The sequence below is a fragment of the Chiloscyllium punctatum genome, chromosome 7 (genome assembly GCF_047496795.1).
Source record: "Chiloscyllium punctatum isolate Juve2018m chromosome 7, sChiPun1.3, whole genome shotgun sequence".
NCBI lineage: Eukaryota > Metazoa > Chordata > Chondrichthyes > Orectolobiformes > Hemiscylliidae > Chiloscyllium > Chiloscyllium punctatum.
This window is the reverse complement of record NC_092745.1, coordinates 121,211,214-121,224,479: the sequence shown is the minus strand read 5'-3', so window position 1 is coordinate 121,224,479 and position 13,266 is coordinate 121,211,214.

Below are 13,266 nucleotides of genomic sequence, written 5' to 3'. Positions count from 1 at the left end.
GAGACGGTAGCAAAGAGTACAATAGTTGAATGGGGGTGGGGATGGAGGTGACAGGTCAGGGGAAGATATCAAAGAGTACAATAGTTGAATGGGGGTGGGGATGGAGGTGACAGGTCAGAGAGGAGGGTGGGGGAAGATATCAAAGAGTACAATAGGTGAATGTGGTGGGGATGAAGGTCAGAGAGGAGGGTGGAGTGGATAGGTGGGAAAGGAGTTTGGCAGGTTGGGCAGGTCATGAGGACAGTGCTGAGCTGGAAGATTGGAACTGAGATAAGGTGGGGGCAGGGGGAATGAGGAAACTGGTGAAGTCCCTGCTTCTATTCCTGAAGAAGGACTTTTGCCTGAAACGTCGATTTTCCTGCTCCTCGGATGCTGCCTGACCTGCTGTGCTTTTTCAGCACCTCTCTGATCTAAACTCCAAGGAAAACAGCCCTAGCCTATTTAACCTCTCCCTATAGCTCAAATCCTCCAACCCTGGCAACATCCTTGTAAATCTTTTCTGAATCCTTTCGGGTTTCACAACATCTTTCTGACAGGAAGGAGACCAGAAGTACACGCAATATTCCAACAGTGGCCTAACCAATGTCATGTACAGCTGCAACATGACCTCCCAAATCCTGTACTCAATACTCTGACCAATATAAGAAAGCATACCAAATGCCTTCTTCATTATCCTATCTACCTGCAACTCCACTTTCAAGGAGCTATGAACCTACACTCCAAGGTCTCTTTGTTCAGCAACACACCCTGGGTCCTTACCATTACATATACAAGTCCTGCTAAGATTTGCTTTCCCAAAATGCAGCACCTCACATTTATCTAAATTAAACACTATCTGCCACCTCTCAGCCCATTGGCCCATCTGGTCAAGATCCCACTGTAATCTGAGGTAACCTTCTTCGCTGTCCACTACACCTCCTATTTTGGTGTCATCTGCAGACTTACTAACCATACCTCTTATGCTTACATCCAATTTCATGTCTATAAATGATGAAAAGTAGTGGACCCAGCACCAATCCTTGTAGCACTCCAGTGGTCGCAGGTCTCTAGTCTGAAAAACAACCCTCTACCACCACCCTCTGTCTTCTACCTTTGAGCCAGTTCTATATCTAAATGGCTTGTTCTTCCAGTATTCCATGAGATCTACCCTTACTAACCAGTGTCCCATGAGGAACCTTGGTCTATAGTTCCCTGGCTTGTCCTTACCATCTTTTATAGACAGTGGCACCATGTTAGCCAAACTCCAGTCTTCCGACACCTCATCTGTAACTATCAAGAATACAAATATCTCAGCAAGGGGCCCAGCAATCACTTCCTTCATTTCCCACAGAGTCCTTGGGTACACCTTATCAGGTCCTGGGGATTTATCCACTTTTATGCATTTCAAGACATCCAGCACTTCCTCCTCTGCAATATGAACATTTTTCAAGGTGTCACCATCTATTTCTCTACATTCTATATCTTCCATGATCTTTTCCATAGTAAATACTGATACAAAATACTCACTTAGTACCTCCTGTGGCTCCACACAATGGCTGCCTTGCTGATTTTTGAGGGGCCCTATTCTCTCCTTATTTACCCTTTAGTCCTTAATGTATTTGTAAAAACCGCTTGGATTCGCCTTAATTTTATTTGCCAAAACAATCTCATGTCCCTTTTTGGCATGCTGATTTCTCTCTTAAGTATACTCCTACTGCTTTTATACTCTTCTAAGGATTCACTCGATCTATCCTGTCTATACCTGACATATGCTTCCTTCTTTTTCGTAATGAAACCCTCAATTTCTTTAGTCATTCAGCATTCCCTATAACTAGCAACCTTGATTTTCATCTTAACAGGAATATACTTTCTCTAGACTCTTATTATCTCATTTCTGAAGACTTCCTATTTTCCAGCCGTCCTTTTACCTGTGAACATCTGCACCCAATTTGCTTTTGAAAGTTCTTACCTAACACCACCGAAATTGGCCTTTCTCCAATTTACAACTTCAACTTTTAGATCTGGTCTATTCTGTTCCATCACTATTTTAAATCAAACACGTTCTCCCTGTGTCTGCGTGGGTTTCCTCCCATAGTCCAAAGATGTGCAGGTCAGGGAATTGGCCATGCTAAATTGCCCGGAGTGTTAGGTAAGGAGTAGATGTAGATTTAGGGGTATGGGTGGGTTACGCTTCGGCGGGGCGGTGTGGACTTGTTGGGCTGAAGGGCCTGTTTCCACACTGTAAGTAATCTAATCTAATCAAAAAAAAACAACCAAAGAGATCAGATTTATGGGCGGCACGGTGGCACAGTGGTTAGCACTGCTGCCTCACAGCGCCGGAGACCCGGGTTCAATTCCCGCCTCAGGCGACTGACTGTGTGGAGTTTGCACGTTCTCCCCGTGTCTGCGTGGGTTTCCTCCGGGTGCTCCGGTTTCCTCCCACAGTCCAAAGATGTGCAGGTCAGGTGAATTGGCCATGCTAAATTGCCCGTAGTGTTAGGTAGGGGTAGATGTAGATCTCGATGTAGATGTAGGGGTATGGGTGGGTTACGCTTCGGCGGGGCGGTGTGGACTTGTTGGGCCGAAGGGCCTGTTTCCACACAGTAGGTAATCTAATCTAAAAAAAAAGTATGGTCGCTGGCATTCACATACTGAATCAGAAAATTGTCTTGTACACACTTAACAAATTCCTCTCCATCTACACCCTTAACGCTATGGCAGTCCCAGTCTATGTTTGGTAAGTTAAAATCCCTGACTATAACCACCCTATTATTCTTACAGATAACTGAGATCTCCTTACAAATTTGTTTCTCAATTTCCCTCTGCCTATTAGGGGTCCATAATACAATCCCAATAAGGTGATCATCCCTTTCTTATTTCTCAGTTCTACCCAAATAACTTCCCTGGATGTATTTCCAAGAAAATCCCCCATGTTCCTAACCATGCCCTGAGTTCATCTGCCTTCCCTGTTAGGCCCCTTGCATTGAAATAAATGCAGTTTAATTTATTAGTCCTACCTTGTCCCTGCCTGACCTGACTGTTTGACTCATTTCTCAACTGTACCAGTCTCAGATTGATCTCTTTCCTCACTATCTCCTTGGATCCCACACCCCTCACTTTACTAGTTTAAATCCTCCTGACAGCTCTCGCAAATCTCCCTGACAGTATATTAGTCCCCTTCCAATTTAGGTGCAATCCGTCCTTCTTGTATAGGTCACTTCTATCCCAAATGAGCTTCCAATGATCCAAAAGTGCCCAGCAGCCATGATTGAATGGCGGAGTGGACTCGATGGGCCGAATGGCCTTACTTCCACTCCTATGTCTTATGGTCTTATGGTCTAAAAATGTGAATCCTCCTCCCATGCACCAGATCCTTAGCCATGCATTCATCTGCTCTATCCTCCTATTCTGGCCCTCACTAGCTTGCCTGCTGAGCTTTTCCCAAAAGAAGGTATTCTGTCTTTACACAGTGAAACAGATTTGGCATATTTTAAGATGTCTCTGATGTACACCAAATCCTATTCTAGCCATTCAATAAAGAATATAAACAACAGTCTTTTTGTCTTTTTATGTATCAACTTTATTCTAGCCATCACATTATGATACGTTGTGAAATGATGGTTTAAAAGAGCCATCTTTCATAACTGGCCGAGGTTAAAGTCCGAAATCACACGACACCAGATTATAGAGTGGCGTTGGGGTCAAGCAGTATCTGAAGAGCAAGAGACTTGACATTTCGGACATAAGCCCTTCATCAGGAATTTTGGGGAAGCGGGCTGAGTGATAAATAGGGGAATGGGGGTAGGCTGGGGGGAAGGTAGCGAGGAAGGCAATAGGTGGATGCAGGTCGGGGGAGGGGAGTTGATTGTGATAGTTTGGTGGGAGGGTGGAACAGATAGGTGGGAAGGAAGATGGAACAGGTCAAGACAACAGTGCCGAGTTGAAGGGTTGGATCTGTGATGAGGAGGGGGAGGGGAGATTTGGAAACTAGTGAAGTCAGTATTGATGCTGTGTGGTTGGAGGATCCCAAGGTGGAAGATAAGGCATTATTCCTCCAGTTGTTGGGTGGCTTGGATTTGGTGGTAGAGTAGGCCCAGGACTTGCACGTCCTTGGTGGATGGGGAGGGGGAGTTGAAGTGGTCAGCCACAGGGTATTGGGATTGTTGGGTGCATGTGTTTCAGAGATATTCTCTGAAATGGTCTGCAAGTTTTCATCCTGTCTTACAATGTAGAGGTGACTAAATTGAGAGTAATGGACAAAGTAGGTGAGGTGTTTGGATGTGCAGAAAATATCTCTGCCGGATGTGAAAAGATCCTTTGGGGTCTTGGATGGAGGTGAGGGGGGAGGTGTGGGTGTAGGCTTTACACCTCTTGTGGTGGCAAGGAAGGTGCTGAGAGTGTAGGGTGGGTTTGTGTGCTGTGTGGCCCTAACGACGGAGTCACGGAAGGAATGGTTCTGCAGAACGCAGATGGGGGTATATATCTCTGGCGGTGGAGTCTGACTGTAGGTCACGGAAATGGCGGAGGATAATGCACTGTATCCGGAGATTATGGGGTGGAAGGTGAGGACCGGGGCTGGGGGTGGGGGGTCTATCCTTGTTGCAGTTAGAGGGGTGGGGTTCAATAGCAGAGGTGTGGGAAGTGGATGAGATTTTCCTGGAGGGCGTTGTTGATCAAGTGGGAGGGGAAATTGTAGTTCTGGAAATAGAAGGCCATCTAGGATGTCCTGGTGTGGAATTGCTCCTCCGAGGAGCAGATATGGATAGGAGAAATTGGGAGTAAGGGATTGTACTTTTACAGGGAGCAGGGGTGGGAAGAGGTGTAGTTCAGGTAGCTGTGGGAGTTAGTGGGCTCGAAATAGATATCAATATAGCGTCGGTCACGAGAGATGGAGACGGAGAGGTCCAGGAAGTTGAGGGAGGTGTGAAATGGTCCAGGTGAACTTAAGATCAGGGTGGAAGGTGGTCATGAGGTTGACAAACTGTTCCACCTCCTCCTGGGAGCACAAGGTGGTGCCAATACAGTCATCAATCTATCGGAGGAAGGGTGGGGAATGGTGCCGGTGTAACTGTGGAAGATGGACTGTTTCACATATCCGACAAAGAGGCGAGCATAGCTAGGGCCGATGTGGATGCCCATGGCTCCCCCTTTGGCCTGAAGGAAATGAGAGGATTTGAAGGAGAATTTGTTGAGGGTGAAGACTCGTCCTGCCAATCAAATGAGTGTGTCAGTGGAGGGGCTTATGTCTGAAATATCAACTCTCCTGCTTCTTGGATGCTACCTGACCTGCTGTGCTTTTCCAGCACCACACTTTTTGACTCTGACTCTCCAGCATCTTCATTCCTTACTTTCTCTCAGACACCAGATTATAGACCAACAGGTTTATTTGAAAGTATAAGCTTTCAAAGCATAGCCCCTTCATCAGCACCACTGCGAAAGCTTGTGATTTCAAATAAATCTCTTGGACCATGACCTGGTGTCATGTGACCCCTGTCTTTGTCCACCCCAGTTCAACACTGGCACCTTCTCACCGTGTCCAGGGTTAGAGTTAGATCTAGATCTGACTGTTTTGGTTGTGGATTGTCGACTGACCTCTCCCTTGGTTAGAGTTAGGTGTTTCAATACGTCACTTTCACTGCACATGTACTTCAAGTACATTTTTGAAACAAAACACATCTTGTTGAAGTTAATCATCCGTGTTTATTTAGACATTTACAAGCCTGCAAAAGGGAACAACATTTTATAATGTATGAGAACAGAGTGCTGGTTAGTTGGCAACAGCAGAGGCATTGCATGGAGAATGCACCAGTTAGATGATGATTGCAAGTTAACAGCCAAGCTTTATTTACATGTCAGTGAGGCAGATTGACTCAATTGGTCAAGGCATTGTCCTGATGAATGCACTAGAGAATGGCTGTCACCTATTTTGTTAAGTTGATGGAAGCATTATGTGTGTGCATGATCTTTGTGACTTGCAGTGATGTTCCACAGGATTAATGTTGGAACTGTGGAACTGTTGCAGCTAATGATCTTATCGAGATGTGCATATTGTGGAGGAATGATCTGCATATTTCCATATGATCCCAAGTTAACTGCAAGAGAGAGGACAGTAGACAATCTACAACTAAAACAGTCAGATCTCGATAGTGCTTGCGACTGGCCAATGATGTACAACTTACAAAAGGATAAATTGATGTGGGTGAACTGAATGACTGATATGCAAAAATACAGCTTCAAGGAAAAGTACTAACACCCTGTAGAAAATGAACATAACATGGACATTCAAGTGTGTAGCTCTTGGAAGAAAGAAAACATGAATTTATGTTTAACGTTTCACAACCCAAGGCCTTGCCAAAGTCATTCACAACCAATAAAGTGTACATTTATTTAAAACAATGCAGTCACGATTGTAATGGCAGAAATGTGGCCCAATATTGTTTTAACTTGACAACAATTAGGTAGTCTGTTTATTGTGATGTGGGTTTAAAACCTAAATAATGGTTAGAACATCAGAGCAAACTCCTTTACCCTACATTGATCTGTTACATCCTTCTTCAGCATTAGAGCCCTGCGTTGATGCACCTCCTTGACAATTACATAGAGAACATAGAACAGTACAGCACAGAACAGGCCCTTCAGCCCATGATGTTGTGCCGACCATTGATCCTTATGTAAGGTAAACCTAATGTACGAACCCTCAAATTTCTGTGACCACATGCATGTCCAGCAGTCTCTTAAATATCCCCAATGACCTCGCTTCTACAACTGCTGCTGGCAACGCATCCCATGCTCTCACAACTCTGTGCGTAAAGAACCCACCTCTGACATCCCCTCTATACTTTCCGCCAAACAGCTTAGAACTATGACCCCTCGTGTTAACAATTTCTGCCCTGGGAAAAAGTCCCTGGGTATCAACTCTATCTATGCTTCTCATTATCTTGTACACCTCAAATTAGGTTCCCCTCCCTTCCTTCTTTTTTCCAATGAAACAAGTCCGAGCTCAGTCAAACTCGCTTCGTAAGATACGCCCTCCATTCCAGTCAGCATTCTGGTAAATCTTCTCTGAACCCTCTCCAAAGCATCCACATCTTTCCTATAATAGGGCGACCAGAACTGGACACAGTATTCCAAGTGCGGTCTAACCAAAGTTTTATAGAGCTGCAACAAGATCTCATGGCTCTTAGACTCAATCCCCCTGTTAACGAAAGCCAAAACACCATATGATTTCTTAACAACCCTGTCCACTTGGATGGCCATTTTAAGGAATCTATGTACCTGCACACCAAGATCCCGCTGTTCCTCCACACTGCCAAGAATCCTATCTTTAATCCTATACTCAACTTTCAAGTTCAACCTTCCAAAATGCTTCACTTCGCATTTGTCCAGGTTGAACTCCATCTGCCACCTCTCAGCCCATCTCTGCATCCTGTCAATGTCATGCTGCAGCCTAAAACAGTTCTCTATACTGTCAACGACACCTCCAACCTTTGTGTTGTCTGCAAACTTGCTAACCAATCCTTCAATCTCCTCATCCAAGTCATTAATAAGAATTACAAAGAGTAGAGGCCCAAGAACAGAGCCCTGTGGAACACCACTCACCACAGACTTCCAGGTAGAATACTTTCCTTCCACTACCACTCGCTGTCTTCTGTTGACCAGCCAATTCTGTATTCAGACAGCTAAATTTCCCTGTATCCCATTCCTCCTGACCTTCTGAATGAGCCTACCATGGGGAACCTTATCAAATGCCTTGCTGAAGTCTATATACACTATATCCACCACTCGATCCTCATCAACTTGTCTAGTAACATCCTCAAAGAACTCAATATGACTTGTGAGGCATGATCTGCCCCTCACAAAGCCGTGCTGACTGCATTTAATCAAGCCATGCTCTTCCAGATGGTCATAAATCCTATCCCTCAGAATCCTTTCTAACACCTTGCAGATGACAGACGTGAGACTGTCTGGTCTGTAATTGCTGGGGATTTCCCTATTTCCTTTCTTGAAGAGAGGAATCACATTTGCCTCCCTCCAGTCCTCAAGTATGACTCTTGTGGAGAGGAAGGATGCAAAAATCTTCGCAAGAGGCGAAGCAATCACATTTCTCGCTTCTCAAAGCAGCTGAAGACAAATCTGGTCCTGCCCTGGTGAGTTGTCAATCTTAATGTTTGTCAAAATTTTTAGCACATCAACTTCCTCAATCTCTATCCATTCCAGCATGCTTACCTGCTCTTCAGTGGTTTCATTCACTACAAGGTCCCTTTCTTTAGTAAAGACAGAAGCAAAAAACTCATTTAGGGCTTCCCCAACCTCCTCAGACTCTATACACAAGTTCCCTATGCTATCCCTGATCGGCCCTACTCTTTCTTTGATCATTCTCTTATTCCCCACATATGTGTAAATTGCCTTTGGATTCTTCCTAATTCTTCCTGCCAAGCCTTTCTCGTGCCCCCTCCTGGCTCTCCTCAGACCATTTTTGAGCTCCTTCCTCACCTGCCTGTAATCCTCTAGAGCTGAGCAAGACCCTTGCTTCCTCCACCTTACCTAAGCTGCCTTCTTTCTTTTGACGAGAAGCTCCTCTGCTCTCGTCATTCAAGGTTCCTTTATCTTACCCCTTCTTGCCTGTCTCAGAGGAATTTCATCACTGACAGTGCAGTACCCCCTCAATACCTGTACTGAGACTGTCTGGGTGATGCCACAAGATTCACACCCAGTTTAAAACATCTTAGTTCCCAAAACAGGATCAAAGAGCCAGCACTTTGCAATGGAGAGAAACATATTCCTCAGTGTGATTCTGACAAAGTGATGATGGGGATAAATTGTTTTTGAGTAGACAGGGTTGCAAGTTAATTAATCGGTAAACAGGGGTCACAACACCAAGTTATGTTAGGCCAGAAGTCAAGTCATGATGGCACATGGAGTTGGCTTGGTGCATCAAGACCATTTCCCTGGAGAGTAATTCAATCATTTCCCAGTTCCATCCTTGTAGAGCTGTAGACTTATCTCCCTCAAACAGCTGAGCAATTTCAAACTTTGAAATTGTGCCTCCTCTGTGTCCAAGTTCCAGTCATTAATATTTCTCATGAAACATAACAATCATAACTGGGAACACTCAGGGTTAATCTTCTCTCTTTTTGTCTGTGTTCTGTTTCTTATCCAATTTCGGGGCCAGTTAGCCACAGTCCCTTCATTCCCAGCAACTTCAGAGTCGCCAGCACATCCCTGATGAAGGGCTGCGGCCTGAAATGTCGATTTTCCTGCTCCTCGGATGCTGCCTGACCTGCTGTGCTTTTCCAGCAGCACACACTCAACATTAAAGGTGTTTAGGACAGTCACTGTGGTGCCTTTGCGATTGCCAAGTGACATTTTTAATAGTCAATCAATATTCCTTTCATAGATTCGTAGAATCCCTACAGTGTGGCAACCTTTGGCCCAACAAGTCCACCCCGACCCTTCAAAAGCTAACCCACCCAGACCCAATCCCCTACCCTATTACCCTATATTTACCACTGACTAATGCACCTAACTTACACATCACTCAACACTACAGGCCGTTTATCATGGCCAATTCACCTCACCTGCACATCTTTGGATTGTGGGAGGAAACCCATGTAGACACGGGGACAACATGCAAACTCCACACAGACAGTCGCCTGAGGGTGGTATTGAACCCAGGTCCCTGGCAGGCCAGGTGAGGGCGGTGGTGGTGGCTTCCACTTCCTGGCATCCAGTTTAGTGGGTATCACATCCCCTGGTCACACAAGATGCAGGAACTGTGGCAGTAATTCTTTTATTAATTCTTTCACAGAACAGTACAGTTCAGGAATCTGGGTTCGACACCAGCCCAGGCTGACTGTAGGGAGTTTACACGTTCTCCCTGTATCTGCATGGGTTGCTGTCGGGTGCCCTGGTTTCTTCCTGCATGTTAGGTAGGTTGGCTGTGATAATTACAGGAATAGGGTGGAGTGCTTGTCTTTCTAAAGCATGGGGCTTCTATGATTCCTCAGGGTGAAGGCATTGCTGACTGGGCCAGCATTTGTCGCTGACCTGAATTGCTCATTTAAAAGTCAACCACATTGCTGTCACATGTAGGCCAGACCAGGTAAAGATGGTAGCTTCCTTCCCTGGAGGCCATTAGTGAACCAGATGGGTTTTTCTGATGATCAACAATGGATTCATGGTCATCATTCGATTCTTAATTTTTAGATTTGGAGATGCCGGTGTTGGACTGGGGTGTACAAAGTTAAAAATCACACAACACCAGGTTATAGTCCAACAGGTTTAATTGGAAGCACACTAGCTTTCGGAGCGATGCTCCTTCATCAGGTGATGAAGGTGTTGTGTGATTTTTAATTTTTATATAGTGAGGTGATAGTGACACCTATTGGTAGGACTGGGACACTGCAATGTGACAGAGAATGTCACGACAAAAAGCTCAGAGAAACAGGATTCAGGGAAAGATGTACTTCCTGATTAAACTGGAGGGCAGATAGATGGTGATCAATAATGATAATCAGAGGAATAATTCAAAAGGAAAAGTAGAAGGTGAAACATCAAAATAGAACATTTTCTATGTCAAATTGCTTTAAAGTTGCATTTAATTTAGACCGTAAAACTGTAAGACGTAAGAGCAAAAGTGGCCTTTCAGCCTATCAAGATCGCTCTGCATCCAATGAGGCATCTGCAGTTGGGCATTTGTGGTGGTGGAGCAGTTTTTCAGCAAGATGATATCTCCAACTCCCTTCCTCAAGCCTAGTCTCCTTATCGTTTACTGAGTGCCTTTACACAGCAATCCCCTTGTTATCAAAATTATCTTTGATACAGCCTTCTGCACTACGTGATCAATGTCAAATAAAGACAGCTGAGTCAACCGTGTTTGCTTGTCACACTCCTTGAGTGATGAGTTCCACCCTGGGATTAATACCAGTGACTTCAGCATGAGACACCGAAACAAGCCCTCATCACCAAGATAAGGGGTTTTAATGGTGGCGGGACCCACAGACATTGCTACCATTGACTTAAAGATGGAGTCAAGTGGGCAGTGGGTCTCAGTCACTCTCCCACTGGATTAAATGTCCCCACTTCCACCACCAAAGATGTCAGAATCGAATGCATTACATTCCACCCGATGAGTGAGTTACTGCTTAGAGATAGTCTCTGAGGAGCAACATCTTCCCAAATTCAAGGATTCAGAGGCCATTCAGCATCCATTGCTTATGTGCTCATTTTTGACAGAGACCTTCAGATCCACAGCCCTGTCTCTGACATCTCTTATCCATGGTGCAGGGCAGAAGACTGTCATGGTGTCTTCTAATGTGCTGTAACAACCGGTGTATAAGTGAATGGTTCTGAAAGGGTGAATGTTGAATACTGCATTAAGTTCCACACAATCTGATGATGCTTTGCAGGTATGATTGGAGTAAAGCAGAACTTTCTCGGATCACATGGAGAGTAAGCTATATTCACAAGTTTTCTCTTGTCTTCTCAGAGTGGGTAGGATAGTGGATTGTTGGTGAGCACTGCTACCTCACATTATCAGGGGACCTGGGCTCAATTCTAGTTTTGGACATGTGTCCATGTGGAGTTTATGCATTCACAGCTAAAATGATTATAGAGGAGTTGCTTAATGTTTTTCATGAGGTATGGACAATCCACAGAGATACAATCAGATGAAGGGTCAAATTTTACATCAAAATTATTCAAGGAAGTTATGGATAGCTAGGAATAAACAATTCAAGTCCACTGCATACCATCCAAAATGACAGGAAGTATTAGAATGATAGCATCAAACTTTAAAGACTGTGATGAGGGCTTATAGTCAAGACTATACAGAGGATTGAGACAAAGCAATTCCATTTGTACTTTTTTTGCTATTAGGGATGCACCAAATGAATCTTGAATTAGTTTTTGGGCATGAAGTGAGAGGATCACTGAAATTAATTAAGGAAAAATTGGGAGAGTCAGAGGTCAGAGACCATATATGTGGATGATGTGTCAACTTTTAGGGAAAGATTTAGGGAAAGGGTGAGTTGGCTAGATGTCATTTAAGAGTTGCACAACATGTGATGAAACTGGAAGCTGACAAGGAATCAAATATTTGGGATTAATCTAGTGGAGATAGAATATTAGTGTTATTTCTCAGTGGTAAATAAACCTTTAAAAGCAATGTCTGATGGGCCTTATTAAATTAAAAGGAGATTGAGTGAGATGAACTATTTAATAAGTACACCATGACACAAAGTGTGTCATGTGAATGTGCTCAAAAGGTAGTTTGATAGGGACAGAAAGCAAAATGAGAATGTGTTACTGTTTACAACACTAAATGAAGAAGCAAGTTCAGAATTGGACCTTCCTCAAATTAAATTGGAAAATGAGGGAATTCTCAAAAATTGGCATAAATTATTGAGTTATCATACAGAGGGAAACTGAAATGACTTGAAAGAGTTATTACAATCTCATGGAGAGGTATATGGGAAAATGCTGGGAAATACTAATCTAATTATACATGATGTAGAGTTAGAAACTGTTATTCTAATTCAGCAACATCCTTATCAACTTAACCCACTAAAATTGGCACAGGTTCAAAAAGAGACTGAGTGCATGTTTGATGACAATATAATCAAAGTGAGATACAGTGACTGGAGCTCACCCATAGTAATGGTGCCAAAACTAGGTGGTTCCCAACAACTACCACAAGGTCAATGCAGTTACAAAATCTGATTCATGTCCAATTCCACATTTGGAAGATTGTGTTGAGAAAACAGAACAAGCAACTTATTTTTCTCAGTTGGACTTAGTCAGAGGATTCTGGCAGGTACTTTTCCTGAAAGAGCGAAGAAAATTTTAACTTTTGTGATACTAAATGGATTGTACCAATTTAAAGTCATACCATTTGGTAGGAAAAATGCACATCAATATTTCAGAGACTCGCCAATATAGTCTTTTCAGGATTATCCAATTGTGTGGTGCACATCGATGATCTGATGATTTTAAGTCACACATGGAAGGAACATTTGCAGCATCTTTCAGAATTATTCAATCGGCTTCAGGAAGCAGGCTTGGTGATAAACCTATCAAAGAGTGAGTTCGCAAAAACTCAAGTCTCATTCCTGGGCCATGTTATAGGACATGGACAGATGTTCCCACAGGGTGAGAGTTGCCCATAGCATTAACGAAGAGAACAGTACTACCACTCCGGGGATTGAATGGTTTTTATCTGATGGTTGCATGAAATTTTAGCAGTATGGCTACTGACTTACAGACTGACTTACTGAAGAAGTGCAGAAA